This window comes from Ambystoma mexicanum, chromosome 3q (assembly GCF_040938575.1).
Source record: "Ambystoma mexicanum isolate Mex_15411 chromosome 3q, UKY_AmexF1_1, whole genome shotgun sequence".
Classification (NCBI taxonomy): domain Eukaryota; kingdom Metazoa; phylum Chordata; class Amphibia; order Caudata; family Ambystomatidae; genus Ambystoma; species Ambystoma mexicanum.
This window is the reverse complement of record NC_090926.1, coordinates 588,573,246-588,595,051: the sequence shown is the minus strand read 5'-3', so window position 1 is coordinate 588,595,051 and position 21,806 is coordinate 588,573,246. Positions and strand designations below refer to the sequence as shown.

The 21,806-nt window shown below is 47.6% G+C and overlaps 1 protein-coding gene across 2 annotated transcripts in view; it reads left to right on the top strand.

The window, feature by feature from the left end:
* The window catches only part of SLC25A17 (solute carrier family 25 member 17), a 622,505-nt gene that overhangs the window by 400,078 nt on the left and 200,621 nt on the right, over positions 1–21,806 (top strand). The gene's annotated exons all lie outside the window — the stretch shown is intronic.

Genomic DNA, 21,806 nt, shown 5'->3' with positions numbered 1-21,806 from the left:
TTTTTCCGCGAACGTGTTGCTTCGTGAATCTCGGTTAACGCCTTGACCCTTTGGAGTTCTGTTCTTCTCGGTTCTTCGAACCTGTTCGTTTTTGTGAGAATCTCCTTCGTGTGAAGAGGTCTTCTACTTCGTCTTCGACCCCGCGTCCGGGCTTCAAGAAGTGCGGGGAGTGTGGGTCCAAGATGTCGGTGACGGACTCGCACAACGCCTGCCTCTGGTGCCTCGGGGAGGCCCACGACACGGATGACTGTATCGACTGCCAGTCGCTCACGTCAAAAGCCTTACGTGAACGTAAGAAGAAGTTGTCGGGTGTCCAAGCCCCGGAAGTCAAAGTCTGCGGGGCTTTCGACGGATGATTCGAGAGGAGACTCTCTGCGTCATCGTTGGAAGTCTCGTGGGTCTCCTTCTAGGAGTCGGTCTCGCCACTCCTCGGCCTCTTCGAGGCATTCTCGGAAGCGCCGACAGCGGTCATCTTCTGAGGACTCTGCCCGGCACGTCGCTTACCCCACCAGCTGTGCGACGCCGCAGGAATGGGCTTCCTTTGAGAAGAAAATGCTGGCGATTCTCGAGTCGCAAGGTACTAAGCCGTCCGCGCCCCCGAGTGGGGTCGGTCGTGAGAGGTCGCGAGACACTGCTCGCAAGAGTGGTCGGCACGAGTCACGGGAGAGGTCCCGTTCGGACAAGGGGACTCGTTCTCGATGTACCCGTTCCAGGTCCCGGTCCTCGACGCGTTCGAGACCGTGTGCACCTGTGATGTCTTCGAGGAAGACATCGACGTCTGAGGCGTCGAGGGCGTCGACAGGCTTTCTCGAGGCTCCGGCTCCGAGGAAGTCGTCGAAGCCGTCGACGCTCAGGTGGTCGAAGGACACGCTCGGAGCTCCGGCTTCGGGGACTGTGTCGACGCCATCGATGCTGGCGGCACTGCATCTGACGTCGACGCCAATCCTCTCGGCGCCGATGCCTGTTCTCTCAACGCCGGCGCCGATTCCCTCAACGCCTTTAGAGGCCGGGGTGTCGGAGGTACCCCGTGGCACGGGGGAACCCCCTAGGAAGGCTCTGGTTAAGAGCAAGCACTCTCGGGTGCCTTCTTTTCACCACCTGGAATATATTTCGGAGGTGGATGAGGATTCTGATGGCCTGGTTCCTAGTCAGGTTCCAGATGAAATTGTCTCGGGCCATAGTCAGTTTGACGATTTGAGGCAGTCACTGCATGATGCCAGTGGACTGGACACCTCTCCGGAGGTGGAGTTTTGTTGGCCTGAGCCTGGGTCTCATGCCGATTCCTCGTACCGGCGCCTTATGGCTAGGGTTTCCGAGTACTTGGGATGGTCTGCTCCCCCAGGGGAGTTTGTGCAGGATGATCTCACGGACATTCTTGATGTTGGTCCCCCAACTGACCCGGTACTGCCGTTTCATATGGCTCTACAGAGAAGGGTGGCGGCGGCTTGGACTGTTCTGGAGAGTCTCCCGGCGGTGGGCAGGTCCTTGTCGTGAAAATACCGTCCAGCCAGTAGCGACCCCTGCTACTTGACCAGGCACACCACTCCGGAGAGTTTGGTGGTGCAGGCGGCCACGGCCCCGGCAAAGCAGGCGTCGTACCCTACCATCCCTCCTGATAGGGACGACAAACGTTTTGATGGCTGGGCGAAGAAAGTGTTTTCTTCTGGTGGTATGGCGCTTCAGGCGGCCAACTCCATTTGTGCCTGGTCTCGTTTCACAAACACTCTGTGGATCTACGTTGCGTTAGCGGCTGAACATATTCCCGAAGGGGACGAACGGGATGGTTTCCTTGCTATGATCCAGGATGGTGAGGATGCCATGTGTGAGTCTGTTCATTCGGGTTTGGACATGACTGAATGCATCAGCAGGTCCATGGCGGCGAGCACCGTAATACGCAGGTTTGCGTGGTTGCGGAAGTCGGGGTTTGCTCCTGATGTGCAGTCCCGGCTCCTCAACATGCCCTTTGACTGTGAACACCTTTTTGGCAGCAAGGCTGACTAGAGCCTTGAGAGGTTGCAGACCTCAAAAGCTGCAGCGAAGTCGTTGGGCGCTGCAGTTCGCCAACCTCCGCCTTTTCGTCCTAGGGGACAGCAATGGAGGGGTGGTTCCTTTCGCTATTACTCGTCCTTCAGTAAAGCGAGAGGAGCTGGCAGTCAAAGAGGCCAACGCAGGGGTACCAGAGGTGGATGACAGGGTACCTGTGGTGCCAAGGCCGCTCAGGCAGTTACTCTTTGCCCTCAGGTAACGCCGCAGCCGCTACCACTCAGTCATGAGGCCATGTCCCATGGTTCGCCGGTTGGGGGAAGGCTGGCGCAGCATCTTGTAGAGTGGCGTGCCATTACTTCAGATGTGTGGGTTCTGGAGATCATAACCCACGGCTACTGTCTTCCCTTTTGGCACAGGCCTCGTGACAATCCACCGGGGAACCTCTCTTTGCAGAGTCCGGATCCGCCCCTTGTGCAGGAAATTCTAGCCCTGCTGGAGAAAGGCGCCTGTAGCGGAGAAGAACAAGGGATGGTATTCCCCTTATTTTTTTGATTTCGAAGAAAGACTGGGGATTGAGACCCATCATGGACTTGCGCGGTTTGAACAAACTCCTCAGGAAGGACAAGTTCAAGATGGTTACTCTCTCACAAGTCCTCCAGGCCCTTCAGCTTCAGGACTGGTTGGTGTCTCTCGACCTCAAGGATGCTTACTTCCATGTGCCGATCCATCCCAAGCACAAGAAGTACCTGAGGTTCGCGGTTGGCGACTCGCACTTTCAGTTTCGGGTCCTGCCGTTCGGATTGACCTCCGCACGAGGGTTTTCACCAAGCTCATGGTGGTGGTGGCAGCGCATCTCAGGCAAGGGGGGATTCACGTCTACCCCTACCTGGTCGATTGGTTGATCAGGGGGAGCTCTCCCGAGCAAGGTCTGGATCTGTCCGTCACCTGCCACTCCCTTCACAGGCTGGGCTTCTCCCTCAATTTAAAGAAGTCCCATTTGACGCCAACACAGCGGCTCCAGTACATCGTAGCAGTGCTCGACACTTCCCTGGAGCAGTGTTTTCCTCCCCAGTTGAGGGCTCTTCACATTCAGCAGATGGTGCACAAGTTTCAGCATGCCCAGACGCTCCCAGCGTTCGAGTTCTTGAGGTTGCTCGGCCTCATGGCATCCTGCATTCTTCTGGTGCCAGAGGCTCGCCTGCGGATGAGATCTTTGCAGTGGGCACTGAAGATGCAACGGTCGCAGTCCTCCGGCAGGATGTCGGACCCGGTTCAGGTGCCGCCCTCGGTCGCCCGGGACCTTCTGTGGTGGGCCGTCGAAGGCAACTTGATGAAGGGGGCTCCATTTGGGCTTCCCTGGCCGGAGGTGACGATCGTGATGGATGCATCCCTCACGGGATGGGGAGCTCATGCCAACGGGCTGACAGTCAGCGGTCGTTGGTCTCCGTCAGAGTCCAGACTCCATATGAATCTGTTGGAGCTGAGGGCCGTCAGGCTAGCCCTGTAGGCTTTTCTGCTGACTGTGCGAGGAAAGAATGTCCTGATCCTTACGGACAACACAGTGGCCATGCACCACCTCAACAAAAAGGGGGTGCAGGGTCACTTCCTCTGTGCAGGGAGGCGATGCAGCTCGAGTTCTAGGCTATCCAGCAGGAAGTTTCGATCTCGGCAGTTCATCTGGCCGGAGACGAAAACGTGACGGCGGACGCTCTGAGCAGGCAGAGCACGATCTCTCACGAGTGGGAGTTGGCTCAGGAGATTCTCCTGGAGATCTTCGCCCTTTGGGGGACCCCTCAAGTGGATCTCTTCGCCTCCAGTGTCAACCGGAAGCGCGAGAGGTTCTGCTCGCGGGAATTTCCTCCAAAAGGAGCCTTAGGAGACGCGTTCGTGGTGGAGTGGTCATTCCCGCTGCTGTATGCGTTTCCTCCAGTCCCTGTCATCCTGCAAGTGCTGCGGAGGTTACGGAAGTTCGGTTCCCGGATGATCCTCATTGCTCCGACGTGGGCTCGGAGGACGTTGTACCCGGACCTTCTCGACTTGTTCATCTGCCCTCCACGTCGTCTTCCCTACCGATACGATCTGCTCTCACGGGAGGGGGGTCAGGTTCTCCATCCAGAGGTCTGATCACTCAACCTTCACGCTTGCCTTCTGAAAGGTTGAGGTATAAGGATTGGGACCTCCCTGAAGACGTGATGGAGGTGTTGCTCTCGGCCCGAAGGCCAGCAACAAAGTCTCTGTACCGTTGCCGTTGGTGTAAGTTCTGCGACTGGTGCAGAGTTCAGAATGTGGATCCTTTTGCATGTGACATCCCCATGGTTCTGTCCTTTTTACTTTCTTTGGCCCACAGGGGCTTGCAAGTGGGTACCATTAAAGGTTACCTGGCGGCGCTGTCCATCTTTAAGCGCTCGTCTGAAGAGTGTTCCTACTTTAAAATCCCTTTAATTTCACAGTTTCTGAAAGGGCTCACTAATGTGTTCCCTCCGTCACCTTTCCTGGTGCCCGGTTGGGATTTAAACCTTGTTCTTAAGTTTCTTATGGGTGCTCCGTTTGAGTCTTTACATTCTTGACCTTTGAGGCTGTTAACTCTGAAAACTGTGTTTTTGGTTGCGGTTACTTCCGCTCGCTGAGTGAGTGAGTTACAGGCACTTTCAGTTAAGCCACCATTCACTGTATTTCATAAGGACAGGGTTGTCCTTAGAGTTCGTCCTTCTTTTCTTCCGAAGGTGGTTTCGGAATTTCATTTGGCCCAGAAGGTTGCTCTTCCGGCATTCTATCCTCCTCCGCATCCTGGTAAGGAAGAGGAGAGACTCCATAGGCTTGATCCTAGGAGAGCTTTAAGCTTTTATGTTTCACGCATGTCCCGGGTCAGAGTGGACGATCAATTCTTTATTGGTTATGCTGGAAAGCGTTTGGGACAGGCTGTGACGAAACAGACTTCGTCTCGCTGGATTATTTTGGCCATCTCGGAGTGTTACCGCTTGCCGGGTAAGGACCCGCCGGCTAGCTTGCGGGCCCATTCTACCAGGGGTATGGCTGCATCTACTGCCCTGCAGAGGGGTGTTCCTTTTCTCAACATCTGTGATGCAGCCACTTGGGCTTCTGTACATACATTTGTACGTCACTATTCCCTCGATTCCATCCGGGGACAGGATCTGGCCTTTGGCAAGGTGGTCCTTTGTTCTGCTATTTGATTGGCAATTCTAAATTTTGATTCTAAATTCTTTCCCTCCTCCTTGCTCTGGTACTGCTTTGGGAGTCTGTCATAGATATGAAATACGTCGGAGGACCCAATCCCCTCGAAGAACAAGTTACTTTCTTACCTGGTAACGTTCTTTCGATGGGATGGTCCGACGACGTATTCCATATCGCTCCCTCCCTGCCTTCCCCGCTGCAGAATTTCTTTTGTGATTGCAGCTTACGTTCCGCAAGGCTTTGTGTCTGACTGGCAGTTGACTGATGTCACACGTTCTGGGGGGGAAAAAACTACAACTGAGGCTACGGGCGTCGTGCGTCCTACTTATCACATCGGATGACGTCAGAGGAGGTCCTCGACGACGGCGCATCGACGTCATCAACGCAGGAGGCCGACGCCGAAAAAAGTTTCCGAAGCAGCACAGCTGTGGTGATTACCTGTCATAGATATGGAATACGTCGTTGGACCATCCCATCGAAAGAACGTTACCAGGTAAGAAAGTAACTTGTTCTTCTCGGTCATAAAGGTACACCTCCTTTCACCTCTTTAAGGTAGCATGGGCTGAGGAGGGTGTGAATCAGCATGGAACCATCCAAACAATAATACGGTAAGTACCAAAACGAAATAACGGCCCAATCATGTTTTTATAACAGTAAGACTGTAGTGTAGATGAAAGTAGCACTCTGGGTGATGGGGGTATGCAGGTAAGTGTCTTACAGAAAAATCAAAACTGTTGAAGCACATGTCTTTAACATGCAGTTAATTTATGTATTTGCACCAGTCCTAAAATATGTTGGGAAGGGTGTATAGTGACTAAAAAATATTGAGTCACCATCAATGTTATTTCCGGCAATTATATCACATAGAACATTATCAATAAGCCCATCTACTGTAGTTATTGGGCTGAGCATCCTTCCTTGTCACACAGTTAATTAGCCCTACAGCGAACATCTTGGAGACTTACTCCTTGATGATGTCCTTTACCTTGTCAGACATCCAGTGAATTCTGCTTTTCATCACTTTGCTGACTCCTGTGTCAATGTCATGGATACACCAGTGTATGCGACTTGGAGTCTTTGGAAACAACCCTGCAGACGGGGCCAGCAGTTGAAGAGTCTTGCAGTTTTTATTCTTCCAGGTCAGAAGAGATTTGTACCCCCTCTGTAGACCCATCTGTGGTTTCTGTGTGTAGCACGTCTGGGAGGGGGATCAGTCTCCTCCTCAGACTCACTATCAGATACCGAAGCCAGCATCAATTTATCCCTGCTGTAATGAGGTTTCGGCCGATTGACATGAAAAACTCTGCGCTTTCCTAGGAGCCTTTGTGTCAATAAGGTAGTTCAGCTCACCAATCCCTTGACGTACTGTGTAGGGCCCAGTCCACTTATCCTGACGTGTGCAGGGATTGACAGGTTCCATTATCCAGGCTAACTGGCCTGGAGTCTACTCAATTAAGGTTGCCTTCTGGTCATGCCAGTGCTTCGCCAATTCCTGATTGGCCTTCAAATTCTTTTAAGACTGCTCCATTAACCCAAACACCTAATGTACTATGTTGTGAGTAGGATTTTCAGGGATTACACTCCCATCATTGTGTATTCATAGAGCTTGATCTCTCTTGGGGTACCCACTCAGTTTAGACAGAAAGGATTCAGCCACTCCTTGGCCTGGTGGGAATTAATCCGCTAGGAGGCACACACTGAATATGTCCTTTTCCACAAGACCGGCACTGGCTGTGGCCTGTTTGGGTTTGCTCTTGCATGCCAGATCTCCCTTTCTGTGGCTCAATACTCCACACCGAAAACATCCTCTAGGTGTTGAGTGTGTTGGTGCTCTGCTGCAGTATTAGAGGTAGCATAATTCTTCTTTTCTATGGAGGCAGATTAGCCATGTGACTTGGATTTCCTTTCTGACTTTTAGGGCCTTTCTTGGAAGGTGAGTGAGAACCTTATCCTCCTTGTTCTTATTTTTCTCAGAGGCCTTCTTATCTGATTTGAGTGTGCTTGCTTTAACCTTCATTTGCATGGGAGTAGTCAAATACTGGTCAGTAGCTTGAGAAAGCTCCCTTGAGTCTGTGATGATCTTGTCCACTATTTGCTTGTGTAACTCTGCCACTGAATTATTAAGAATATGCTTGCATGCAACCAAATTAAACATTACTTCAAATGTGTCAATTTTGCTTCCAGTCAACCATCCACCCAGCTAATACAGAGGCAAATGTGTAAATTCCTTAACAATTTGTTTGCCCCTTTTTGCAAGTTCTGTAAAACATCCAAGATATGGAGTAAATGGCCCTTTCGTCTGGAGCCAGCTGAATAATAACATCAGTGCCCTGGAACATTAACGCATCAGGGTAACACCCCGCAATCTTTCAACTAGATATAGTTTTATATTTACATACGGAAGCCGGCTAGAACAGCATTATCACCGAAAAGTAAGTACAGTCGGGTCACAGAAGCCGGCTCAAGGGATCAGTCAGCTTTCTTACCCTAAGTAAGCACAGCGGTATCACTCCAGGAGGTGCCAACCACTGTCATACCAACTTATCCACAAACTAATGCGCCCATAACTAGAATCCCAGACCGTATCAGCTCCTCTTGTCAGTCAAATACTATTTGGCCTGCTCCTGTTAATTCTGTGTCAAGCTTTACCAAGCTGGGTATTAACACGCAGAGCCACTATCGTTGTGAACCGGATCTTCTCAAATTCTGGTAGCTCCTCAAGACTTTCCTTTTCACCTCCTCCTTCCCTTCCTCCCTCCTCTGCTAATCCCACAGTTGCTGAGGTTGGTGACCAGTGCCCTTATGTGTCCTTTTGGGCCCTGGCCTCCCACACCCAATCGCTTTCAGCCTCTGCCCGCTCACAGCACTTGCCTCGGCTCCCACTGGCCTTGGCTACCACGGGCCTGCACTTATTTATTTATTGGCAGCTGGTCACTCCCTAGCACTTCCTCCGCTTGGCACTTACATCTGCTCACTTCTGAGCACTTCTCTCTGGGCACAACTAACACTTACCCAGCCCCCCCCCCCCACACTCTCTTCCCCTCTCCTCTATCTGCACTTGCACTTGCACGTTCTGAATGCTCACAAGGCCTAGCAAGTCCGCCTCTTTCCTTCGTTGTTTTAATGGATTTTCATTCCCTATGTTCCCACCCTGTTGCCCTGTGGGCTCTTTGAGACACAATTTACTTGCTGTATAAGTGCCTTATAAATGCACAATAAAATAAAAGTACAATAAAATAAAAATAATAGTACTACTTATGTTTCAATCATTATGGCTGGGCCAGATCATGTCACCCGTCGGGTACACAAGGCTGTATCTGATCTAGTTAGGTTACCCAGGCCTACCTAGGAATATTGCCATGAACTCTCTCACCCGAGGCGCTATAGCAACTATGCCTGGTTGGACTTGCTCTTATCTCCTGAGATTACACACTGTCCTCCAACCAGTGAGCTATCTAGCACTCCTGCTCTCAGAAGGGACAACGTTGATGCAATACAATTCCACAACTCAACCCATAAACGTGCAGGAATACCCTTCCACCCACTACAAACAATGACCAGGGACCAGGGAAATGGGCCCTCTGGCACTTACAGCCGAGCCTCAGAAACAAGGACCCTCTAACTGGGTAATCACAACATGCTCTGCACTAGGCAGGGAATTTCTTTTGGAGATCCATTAACACAACCACCAAGATGGACACGGTCAGCTCAGCGGGCTCTGGAAAGTAACCAGTAATAGGGGCTTTCACCATTATGCACAGGCGCTCACTCATACCAATAGGCTTATTCTCTCATTTACACCAACAAACAATAGAATGCATCTATACCCCTCAATCAATTCAGCCTAGCTTGCGACATACATGAACACCAACAGTCTTTAGAATGCAGCTATACCCCACAGAACAAGTCTGCCTAGCTGCACACATAATCTCATGCACAGGCTCCACTGCCGCCAGAATGCAGACTTGGAGGCCAACTATCCTGCTGCACACATTCCACTGATCTCCCACAACCACCGCACAATGCATAGCATTAAAATGCAGCTAACCACCGCACAAACCAACAGGCTGCACATATACTGAGTGCACCCAAGCGCTATAGACTACCCTTCTCTTTCCACTGACCTGGACTACGGTCCCCAAGGGCGTTCAACCCAGAGCGCTTTGAGATCATACCAATGGTATATAAGGCGATGTACAAAGTAACAATAACATATAATCAACGTTCAGGCCAATGGGATACACAATTAGATCTGTGAAGACCAATTCGGCAACTATGTTGAACAGGGCTGGCACATCCAAACAGCTCCACTAAAGAATGAAATTCTACTTAGATCAACCATAGTAAAAATAAGGCAACTGCACCTTCTTCATTATAAAAGGTTTAATGAAGAAACACAAGCAAATGACCGACATTTTGCTGATCCCTGCAGCATAATCATGCTTCATGGTTTGAATCCTGAGCACCGACATTGCAGCTGCTGGTGTGTCAGTACAGAGTCCAGCAAATTTGCATGTGCATACCATACTTTTTAAGTGGGGAGAATTGGAAAGTGAGGCCTATTCAGCAAAGTTCTATTTCTCAGAAGGGGAAACGAGCATCATTCTTCACAGAAAAAACAAAGAAAGCTCAGGATAGCATACCCTCGCAGATGGAATTCTGTCTCTTTCACAAACACACATTCGCACACTTTCTCAGACACACTCAAAAAGTTCAGATTCTTAGAAGCCTCTTTTAATGGATTGAATGGCTAGCCAAGGGGAAGAAACCTGCAGATAAAAAACATGCAGCTTCCTACAAGATGGACAGTGTGCAGAGGCACACCAGGCCAGAATTACAAAGGAGGATTATTTCACAGAAGAGGAAGATCTGCAAGTTGAAGCAGAGTATGCCTAGGTTGACTGTAGTCTGATGGCTCTCTAAGCACAAATGTGTTCAGGAAAAAAACTGATAAAAACACCTTATTGGAGTACAAAAGTTACCACCCAGCATGTCTGAAAGCCAACCTTCCCATTGGCCAATTTCTCAGAGTTCGTCGCAATTGTACCACCTTAGACGATTACAAAACGCACGGGAAACAACTTAAAAAACGCCTTGAACAAAGGCTACCCTAAAAAACAAATTAACGTGGCATACAAAAGAGCGAAAAATAGAAACCGAGAAACATGCCTTAATCCACCGAACAAAATAGCATTGGAAAAGATGACCTATGTTAAAACTTTCAGCCCCATTAGCCATCATTTACGTAAACTCTTCCTAAAAAACGGGCACATTATAAAAACAGAAGACTTTGATCCAGCACCCCCGACATTTGCCTTCAGAAGACAAAAGAACTTGCGAGACAATCTTGTCCACATGTATCCTCAGACAACAACAAAAGTTGACACACAAAGAACACTCTGGGACTTATCACCTGTAATAGGACACTTCAAGTGCGGCAACCTTGCGAAATGTTTTGGTTCATCATTCAAACAGTCCAAATTTCAAAAAGAGGAGGAGATCGAGATTTGGCGCTACGCAAATGCGAACAGAAATGGATTTTTTATTTGAATACAGTAAAAAATGGTCTGAATTCAGCGGTGGAATGGGGCATTTTCTTCTAGTCTTTTCTTCTAGCATCTTCTTCTAGAAGTTTTGTGAAATACAACTCGTAATGGAATAGGGAATCAACACACCCAATTACCGTCATAACGTCTCTTACTCTCAGACCACAAGTCCACGACTCGTTATGGTTTTTCCCACAATAAGATTGAGTATAGGAAGGATTTCACTAACGTTTTAATGTGCCATATAGTAGCCATGTACTTACACCTTTCCAAGATGGCCGTCTGGACCAGACGCAGATGTGTTTTTCCAAAGAAAGACGCAGACCAGACATACACACGTATAGTGACGCGACACGCAAACACGGAAGAGAACCACCACCCTCCCAGGGCACAGCGACAGTTGAATTGGCTTCCAAGAAGAGCTGCTACAAATCCGAGAGCCTTCTGAACCTATCGGTATCATTTATAAGGTAAATTATTCCCGTTTTTTCCAACATCTGAGATGTGAAAAGCGGGAAAAACCAAGGCACAGAAACACTTGGATGTCTTTCTCCCGTTAAACTATAGAAAGCCTACAAGTAACTTAAGAAGAGCCCTCCTAACTTCCTCCCCACCTTTTGTCCTCACAGGCCGGTGGGCAAGACAGAAGTTAAAACGGCATTAAACCGAAAGACCGTGTCCGAATCAAGGCTGAAGGCTTCTAGGACCTAGAGTCAACGCTATCAATAAGTCACCAAAGAAACACAAGGTTAGTACATACGTTAGATAACATGTACCATTCTGCACACTAAGAAACAAATACCAAAATCAAAAATACGATTGTGTTCTATAACCAGGTCTGGAGAAGAAATCTTGGCTTGAAAGAAAATATTCTTATAAGTGCCTCCCGGCTGACAAAATCGCCCATTGACCGTGAAAGCAGAACAGAAATGATTTCGATGCACTACGGAATTCATGAAAAAGAAGTGAATTTTCACTTCCCCCGTTATAGAAACCAACCTTTAGTCCAACCACAAGAGCATAGAAAGGTCAGTGAAAAGTTGAGACATGGGAAATAAAAAAGCCCAACCCACACGAACTTTTACCAAAAGAGTTTTTATCGTTTTCTGTTATAGACCAAGCACTAACACAAATTCCGCTTCTCCATTTCTTACAGCACGAAAAAAGTGTGAAACACCTGGGGATTTGCTTTTTGAACTTTGTTTTCTGAACTTTTTGTCAACTTAAAAACCATTTACCATCCTGAAGAGGGCCACAAATAAAACAGCAGAACACCAGGGATGGTGTTGATGTAATCTGTGTGCCGAAACATATGTAGACATCCCACAGACACTACAACTAACGTGTCTTTTCTCCGCAGTATTAGAATCCTATGCTGTATACGTAGAATATTCCTCTCCCCGAAAAGATTTGTAAAAGAATCAAAATTGCTTGAAATAGTTTGCCAAGGTGATCTGTTACAAATGTCATTATACTAACCCTAGACACCTTTAGCAGAAAATGTGTTTTTGCTGGACTTTTTAATGTTTTGAGTTTTTCAATTTGCTTTAGGTTTATGTGGTGTCTTGCGGAAAGCACCCATCACATATATTTCTTTGTGTCATCAATATTTCTTTGATTAAAAAAATGTGTTTTTACTTTGCCTACTCTTTGGAAAATTATGTTTGTTTGATGTGATTCTTAGATAGATAAAACAGATGACCTATCACAATATTCTCTCCTTTTGTCCCTGATCCAAGTGCAAGGTGGACTAAAAGAGGGGTAATTGAGCTTTGTTTTGCGTGTTTTTTGACACTTCACAATTTAGTCCCTACTTCAGCTCAATCCCCCTTAAACAAAAAATTGGGACTCAACCCTTTCTTACACCTGACTGTAGTCTGGACTCACAAGTAATACTTCCCTAATAACCAAACCAAATATGTAGCAGTAATGTGGGACCCTGCTCACAGTTCAACATTAAACCACAAGAGATGACGTGGATGAGGATTCTCCTCTTACAAACCCTTTGAGTCAAAACTAATTTGTCATTGCATCGGCCGTTGTAGAGTTCAGGCATAATAATAATACTGTGCCTCCACAAACTTAGTGGTGGGGAAAGCGAAAAAATGCGTTCCCTGGGATGCCTTACCTGATGTCACAGCCTCAAGAAAACAACTCTCAAAGACTATTCAAGGGTTTTTATTAAGTATTTTATTGGGTCCAACTAAGGGTCGTCCCGCTCCCTCTCTACTTCCGCATGTCTCCCTCCACCCTAGCCCAGATTTACTTGAATCCCAAGATGGTCACTAGAGATTTGTAACCCATACTGTCTATAGTCTGGCTGGCTAGTGATGAAGACATAAAGGGAAATGCCTTCCCTTTTTGGGTGGATCCTAGCCTGGAGTCCCACAAGATGAATGGTATCAAGATGTAGTACCTTCCAAACGCGCAGGTCTCTCTCATGCTCTTACTTCACAAACTCTTTCATTTTTCCCCTTTATTCTAGCCTACTCCCACTCTCCTCTTCCTCTGTTCTTCGTTCTCTCGCTTCCACTCCTTACTTCTACCTTCCGCTCTCCTCTCCCACTATACTCTCTCTCCTTTTACTACCTTCTCCTTCCGCTACTGTCTCCTCCATTATAGAGCTCTTAAGACCAAACTCTTCATCTAAGAGTAGTGCACTATCCCCTCATCATCAGTCCTGTATGGCTCTCAGCTACTTCTATAATATCTGTCATGTCCAGGAATTGTTTTTTGTCCTTTGACCTGGTTCCCCTGTAACCATGGAACCATTATGCAAATCATCTTGTCATTATCCCTTTTATTCAAATGTTTATGCTGGTCCTTGCTGTCCAGTATGTATTCTCCCCTGCAACCAATGTACCCCTAGTGTTTAATCGCCATGATCTGGTTCCCCTGTAACCACAGAACTAGAAGGCAACTGTCACCATGCAATTGCCTCATTTGTTTAATGTATGTTTATTTATTGTGGTTTTCATTTTGCAACGAAGTAAGCCCTACTGTAACAGCGCCACAATGCCTAAGGGTCACTTTGTGCGCTTTACAAATAAATAAATAAACTATTCTCTCCTCTTCTCCACAATTCCTCCCACTCTACACCACATTCCACCTCTCCTTCTCTCACAGGTCCCCTTCCTTTTAATCTTCACCTTTCTCACTCACTCCCCCTACACTTGCACTTAACTCAGTCATACTCTTCAGGCACACACTCTCACACCTAAGTACCACTTTTTCTCATCACCCAATACATCACCTTGCACACACACACTCTGTAATTCTCTTCCAAGCTCTGCTACAACATCCTTGCTCCCCCTGGCCTCTCTGTCTGCCTTTTCCTGCCTTGACCTCACCCAAGCTAACCCACACTCCTGCGTTCTCTCTTTATCCTCCTCCTTCCATTGGCTCTCAGACGGCTCCCCTGGCCCAATCTATGCCTTGTTCTTCCCCAGGGGCAAGGTTACAGTGGGAGTAAACAAAGCACAATCAAAATCTCAAAGTTCATATTCTGCTTTGTATGAGCGTCTGGATTCTCGGTGTGCCACGAGCTATGTTTCGTTGATTAATGTTCACTGCAGCCTCTCTCACTGGTGGGCTGTATGTTCTGTCCTCCGTCGCAAGGAATTCTGGTATCTGCAATCCTGAAAGGAAAGCGAGAAAAGACTGGACAACATGTTTTATGGCTGCTATGGGATGATCAAAAGTGATAGTTTAGCCAGGAACTCTAGAGGGGACAGAGATTGTGGCCCTTCCAACTTCCTCACCCTGCCTCTTGGGCAGGACTGGCTCTGGCAAACACGTTCGATCATTAGCAGCCCATGCCATTGACATTGCTGACTACATCACATCCAACCAACTGGATTTTGTGGCCATATCCGAAACATGGCTTAACCCAGCTTCTGGACCCGCCGTAACGTTGGATTTCCCTGACAATTACACCATTATCAGAGCCGATAGAGCCACTGGTAAAGGTGGCGGCATTGCCTTCATTGCCAAAACCCACCTCGGCCTGAGAGAGTTCTCCAGCACACCACTACCGTCTGCTGAACTACTCTGTTAAATTACCTCTCACCTCTAACTAAACCATACTTCTACATCTCATCTAACGGCCGCCCGGCCCTATATCCTCCTTCGAGGATGACCTCTCCACTCTCCTAACACAAAATACTAACCCGAGCACACAGATCATCCTACTAGGTGACTTAAACCTGGGACTGCATGACCCTAAAGATACGAACGCATCCTCCCTTGAGAATACCATCTCCCAACTCGGATTCAAACTTAACATTACTGAACCAACCCACAGCAAAGGCAGGACTCTAGATTGGTTGGCAGATCTCAACTGCCCTACCACCATCCTAAAAAATGAACAACTTGCCTGACCACCACTGCATCGCCTTCTCTATAAAGGGGAAACGCCCCATAAACACAACGGTAACCCTTGCTCCTTCCAACTTTTCCAGGAACAAGTGCAACTTAACCATAGAACACCTACTGCCACTACTACAGCCCATCACCAACACACCCAATGCTGACAAGGACCCCGCCCTCCTAGTGGAAAGGTACACCACCACCTTGGAACAAGCAATAAATAAGATTGCTCCCCTAAAGCTCCGAAAAGCCAAACCGAAAACCCACCTAAATAATTGGTTTACAGCAGAACTAAAATCACTCCGTAACGAAAAGAGAACAGCCGAAACCATCTAGAGGAAATCCCCCTCCACCACCAACAAAGAAAACTTTGTTGCTTCAGCCACAACCTATAAAACTGCCATTCATAACACCAAAAGGGAAATTTACAATGAAAGAATCCAGAACGCTAAGTCTAATACTAAGGAACTTTTTACTATACTCTGGGAACTAGAGTCACTGGCACCTCCTGATGACACGTGCTTGAAAGACACCGCTTGGGGTACAAATATTCAGAATACCATATAAGATAAAATGGCACTCATGCAAAGTAAAACTGAAACAAAAAAATAACCTACCCATTAATGCAAACATCCCCAGAACACACGTCCACCAAAGCCCACTGTGTACCCCCTTCCAATTTACATCAGTCTCCATTAAGGAAGTAGAAAACATAATTCTTGGGATAAAACTCTCTAACTGCCAAGGCGATCTCTGCCCAGCCTCGATCATCAAGGATGGCGCTGGAGAACTCTGATTAACTCATCCATGGGTCAGACCGCTTCGAAAAAAAAACTAATCTAGATCCCAGCATCCCCACCAATTATAGGCCTATAACAACGGTCCCCTTCCTTCTAAAAATTCTGGACCGCGCAGCCTATCTCCAAATTCAGAAACATTTGGAAGATAATGATTTATTAGGTCTACATCAGTCCGGTTTCAGACCTAGACACGACACTGAGACAGCTCTCTTAGATCTAAAGATACAGAGGGATGAATCAAAGGACAAGGGCAAATTAGCCATACTCCTCCTCTTGGATCTCTCAGCAGCCTTCGACCTGGTCGACCTGACTAAGCACCTAACCTCGGCAGCAGCCTTCTCACCGAACGCTGCTAGCTGGATACAATCCTTCCTATCAAAAAGAACCACTAGGGTCTTCTGACCTTCAGCTTCTGCTGCGCTAGAGCCTATCGATTGTGGAGTCCTGCAAGGATCTTGCGTCTCCCCAACACTCTATAATATATTATTACCAAGCCTCTCTTTGATCGTCTTGACAATCTGGGTGTCCCCTACACTAATTATGCGTACAACACCCAGATCCTCATCACGCTCACTGATTGCTATATAAATGACACAAAAATGATCAACATCTACCTAGAGATCCAAGCATGTATGGCCACCCACAGTCTTTGTTTAAATGATGACAAGACTGAACTCCTTATCGGCTCCCAAGCCCGACTTAACCAACTAGACAAGCGCTACTCTGCTTTCATCATTGACGGAAACCGCATAAAAGTCTCTAGTGAAATAAAAACGCTTGGTGTTTACTTGGACTCCACATTATCCCTTAAACAAGTAACCATCACAGCATCCAGCACGACCTACTCCAACAAACTTATAAATGCCTGCAAACCTTACCTATCAACGAATAGCCGCTTAACACTAGCCAGAGCACTGATTCTCTCGAAGCTGGACTATTGTAACACCTTATTCCTCGCTTCCTCCTCACAGATCTTTAACTCCAAGTCCTGCAGAACAACGCCTTAAGATCAGCTCTAAACATTCCACGCTCCAGCCACATCTCTTCATTTGGGAGGGATGCACTCTGGTTACCCATATGTGACAGAATCACATTACGAAGTGCAGCTGCAGAAAGCTCAACGGAGCATAGGCATGTTTTCAAAGTACAGAAGATCCACAAAGAACGTGGCGATTAGCAATCTATTAATGGTGTATTGGTGGTATGTCTGGTGGTTCAGTGATGGAGGAAGTGAGGAATTCTCCTTAATGAAATGTGGCATGGTGTCCTTTGCTTGTTTGCGCTCTAAATAACTGATGGACACTGACTCCAATGGTGGAAGTTTCAAGGTTGCCTTATGTAAATTGGCTCCAAGTTTGCACATCATGTCATAACTACAAATGACCCCTGTCGATTGTACCACATCCAACCTCATTGTTTTTGCAGGTGACTATAGCTATCCCCAGCTCCTGTGATTAATGCCATCTATCTGGAACTAACAGACAGCAAAGGTAGTGGCATGTAACGAGGCACACATCAGGACCAAGCCGAGTATACAACCTACTTTTGGCTTGCTGAAGTGAAGGTTGTGGTGCCTCCATCAGACCGGGGGGGTCGAGGGGACCTAATGAACAGGCAAATAAAGAAGGCAAAATATTCATTGAGTGCCATGCTGCACAATGGGTGCATCAAATGACGTGTCCCCAGTCCCCCAGAGGGTAACATGGCACCAGTGGAGAAGAATAACACGGTACTGGCTTGGGGTCACATGCCACCATTCACTGGTATGTGGAATGCATGGAAGGATTTATTATGTGCCTGGAACTCTGAGAATGTTTCCAAAGTACATTTGCTTGAATCTACTTTACATGATTGTGTATAGGTACAAAGTAAATATTTGGCATCCATTCAATGACTGCGCTCTGCTCAATTGATGTTTAAATTTGACTTTGTCGGACTGCACAACTCCTGTGCCCTCCTCCCATCCTCTTCACCAACTCCCTTGTCCTCCCTCCAATCCTCATCGCCATCATGAATGTCTCAGGAACAGGAGCCCTATTTAAGTAACCATTTGCTCTGATAGTGAAACACAGGCAGTGATCTTTAAGTGGGATTGACGGAAGTGAAACTTTCAGGACCAAGCCCCGGATGTATTGCATTGGCAGAAGCAGTGACCTCTGCATTGTTCCTGTGCTTTATGATGTAGACACTGTTAGCTTGCAGACCCTGTGGCCCACCACCATGTTGGATTCTGTTGCATATGTAAGGTGGCTGCACTGCCTATCTATTGATTTAGCCATCCGTTGGGATGAGCCGTGCATGATGGCCTGCATGTGTTGCAGTTGCTGCTCCACACTGCTTTCTTTGTGCTCCTGCCACTGACCAATGCTGTTCAACTTGCACCATATTCCTTCAAGGGTGCACTGGGACACACTTTCAGGGGTGTGGACAGGGGTGGAGGTGGCACACTGAATAAGTGGAGCAGGTCAGGAGGGGCCAGGAGAGTGGTCTCATGTTGAGTCAGGTCAGTAGTAGGCAATGTTGGACCCAGCAGATATGTAGGGAGTTCCAATGAAAGGGATAGGTACAAAAAAAATCCTAACACCATTCCACACACCAGACTGAGTAAAAAAATATCACATCCACTCCTGGATTTATTTCTTGTTCAATTTGGTCATACTTGCAATGCAATGTTTGGTTGCTGAACTATTAAATTGTGTTACAGTAAAATAGGTACCTTTATGCACTAATCTTGTAAAATAATTCTAAAAATTCAGATACATTGAAACCATTTATCCATACAATGATCAATAAAAGATTACACACGTGATTCCAAAATGGCTGCCCCAGTGATCTAGGACATGCAGTTCTCTGCTCCGGTGCGATTAAGCAAGCCTTGCTTATCTGATTTCGGAGGCGGACTGGGTGACAGCAACGACCACGAAACAAAGGGCGGAGGCTGGTGGGGACCCATGGCAGCGCTCGTCACCCTCCCCACCCCCATCATGTTTAGGAAGGATCCCGCTGGATATTGGATACGGGGCATTGGTGACACATGGAGCCGGCGTAGGAGATGATCATTGGCAAAGGGGTGCAGTGCTTGGAGGTGTGGCGTGGAATAAGGGGGCTGTCCGACCTTGGATGCAGCTCGGAAGCAAGGAATAGAGCCCGAGGCACACTTTAGGCGGCCATCGGGGGATGCATAGTCAGCTGCAGAGATTGAAAGTAATAGGGGCTACTCCTGGCCGGTGCTTCACAGTTAAATAGTAGCTGGTGGGGGTGGGGGCGAGCTAGGGGCCAGGCGGCCTTGTCGTTATGGTAAAAGTGAATGTGAGGAGGAAAGCTGAGCCAGAAGCACCCCCTGTGGCATGAGAATTACACTTTTCCTGGCGTGTGATGGTGGCAGGAGGGTGAACGCCCCGGTGGAAGCATAAAGGGGAGCTACAGCTTGGCAGATCCTCGTAGTATGCTACTTGGGGGTGCCCCTCAAAGAAGATAACCGGTGGGGCTGAAAGCGGCAAAAAGGAGAATCACCAGTGGACATGAAGTTCTGAGGGACTGGCACGCATGTAATATAGGTGTGCATAAATATGAGGGGGAGCGGGCCATATACAGGGTGGGTGGGTGCTCCCTATCATGAGTGGCTGAGGAACGTATATAATATATAGGCGGGGAAATGCCTCCCAGATGACAAAACCTAAATAAAAGGGTATCCCGGTCAGAAGAAGGCAACCCCAAACTGCGCAGGAAGGTCACCTGGAGCGTTGTTGGAAACAGAGTGGTGAAGGTACAACAGGGGCTGAAAGGGACATTGAGGAGAAAGGGGATGTCCTGGAGAGAGGGGAGATGGCTTTCAGGATGGAAGACCTTAAGGAATGCCTTGGCGATATAGAAGGGAGAATCGCAAGCACTTTTGCGCTCTGAAACACTTGTGTAGGAGTGCGATAGAAATAAAATATCATTAGCAATATCAATAACAGTTTGCTTTGCTGCGGGATGGACTGAGATACTCCCTGACGGAAGTCAAAGGGGAACTGAAAGTGCTGGGGGAAAGGGTGGATATTGCTGAACAGGGCCTTGCGGAGATGTCTGATGAGAGACGGCAGAATAGTGAATTGTTAGATCAGCTGGCTAGAGTCTCACACATGCAGGTGGAGGACTTGGAGAACTGTGTTATGATGTAAGTGTATGTTAAAACAAGTTCATAAAAATGTATTACCTGATCCTAGTTAAACATTGAGCTGCACTATGAGCTCATTAAGTTCTAAGAATGTTATTCTAAGAATGTGGAAGAGAGACAGTAGAGACTGCAGGGAGAGAGCCATGTTGGCACTCGGCTCTCATAGGCCGCTGTCGCTGTAATGAAATAAATTACTGTTTCTTCATCACTGCTGCCTGGAGCCCTTATTTCCTCATTGGCGACGAGGATGGCTCTCAGCAGTGTCTCCCTACGCCTTTGAAGTCTCGTCATAGCGCGGCCTGCATTATTCCACACTCCCATGCGACAGCGGACGCTGCAGGAAGGTCAGGAGGAGCGGAACAACAGGTCAGCAGGCGCGTCCCCTGGGGGGTAATCTTGCCTTCCCCATTACTGTATTGACTGTCTCAAAGCAACAATGTTTACTTTCAAGGATCCCTAGCATTGACATTATCGTTGCTGAGCAACCTGCCCATGCAGTTCTGGCAAGTTTCAGGAGCCAGCCATTATGACATGTATCCATTCTGTGGATGAGCAGCCATCATGTTCCAATTCAGACTGATGTAAGGAGGATTGTGACATCATACACAAGGGATTGTACTCATACAAGACTGATCCCTTTGTCTGCATAGCACAGCACTGTCACTGCTCAGTCTGTGCATCCACTGGGCATACTTGAACTGATCCAGAGTCTATTGGTTGCATCCAGCAAGCCCACTCTTTACCACCTTTTTACCGCTTAAGACATGGCAGCTTCAATACCTCCGCCAATGTCATTTCTGAAAGAACCTGGACGCCCCCAAGTTAGGTGGGACAGGTGGAAAGACATGTTTGAAAACTACCTGGTGGCAATGGGAGGAGAGAGATTCAGCTCAACTCGCAAAAAGGCATTATTACTTCACAATCTTGGTGTGGAAGGCCGTGCAGTGTTTGATGGCTTAGGGAGGCAGTGCACAAGCTGGTGAAGCGGAGGACACAGATGAATATGCCCTTGCGATTAAACAACTCAAGGATCATTTTGAGCCTAAGAAAAATGTTACATTCGAGAGGCACAAGTTCCAGATTGTTTATCCAGATTACCTGTGTGTGATGGTGAATTGGAGAGAGCACCTGAATTTCAAGATGTGAGCATTGCATGATGCCATTGATAAAAAGATGTGGATAAGAGCTGGTGAGGAGGATTTAATATTGAATCAAGTTATGATTTGGACCAGAGAAGGATGGCTTCACAAGAATATTGTGGGAAAAGAGTTTGACAGATATTTTGGTGTGAAGGACGAGTTAAGTATGCCTGAGGACGGATGTAAACTTAGAAAAGGAAATAGGATAATACCCCCCAGTGGAGTCAGATCTCATTTAGTGAATATAGCACATCAAGGTCACCTGGGCATGGGAGGAACAAAGAGATATTTGCGGCAATATTTCTGGTGGCCCGGGATTGACAGCGATGCAGAGAAGTGTGTTAGGGGTTGTAGAGAGTGTGGTAAGAGTGACAAGACCAAGATGGTTAGAGAAGTACCAATAAATCCTGTCAAAGTACTGAGTGAACCATGGCAAAAAGTTGCAGTTGATTTGATGGGACCATTACAAAACCTTGACAATGGGTATAAATACATTGTTGTGTTAGTAGACTACCATTCCAAATGGATTGAATGGAAGGCTTTGCGTGAGGCAACCACTGCAGAGATGGTGTTATTCTTCGAGGAAGTGTTTTACAGGGAGGGTTTCCCGACAGAA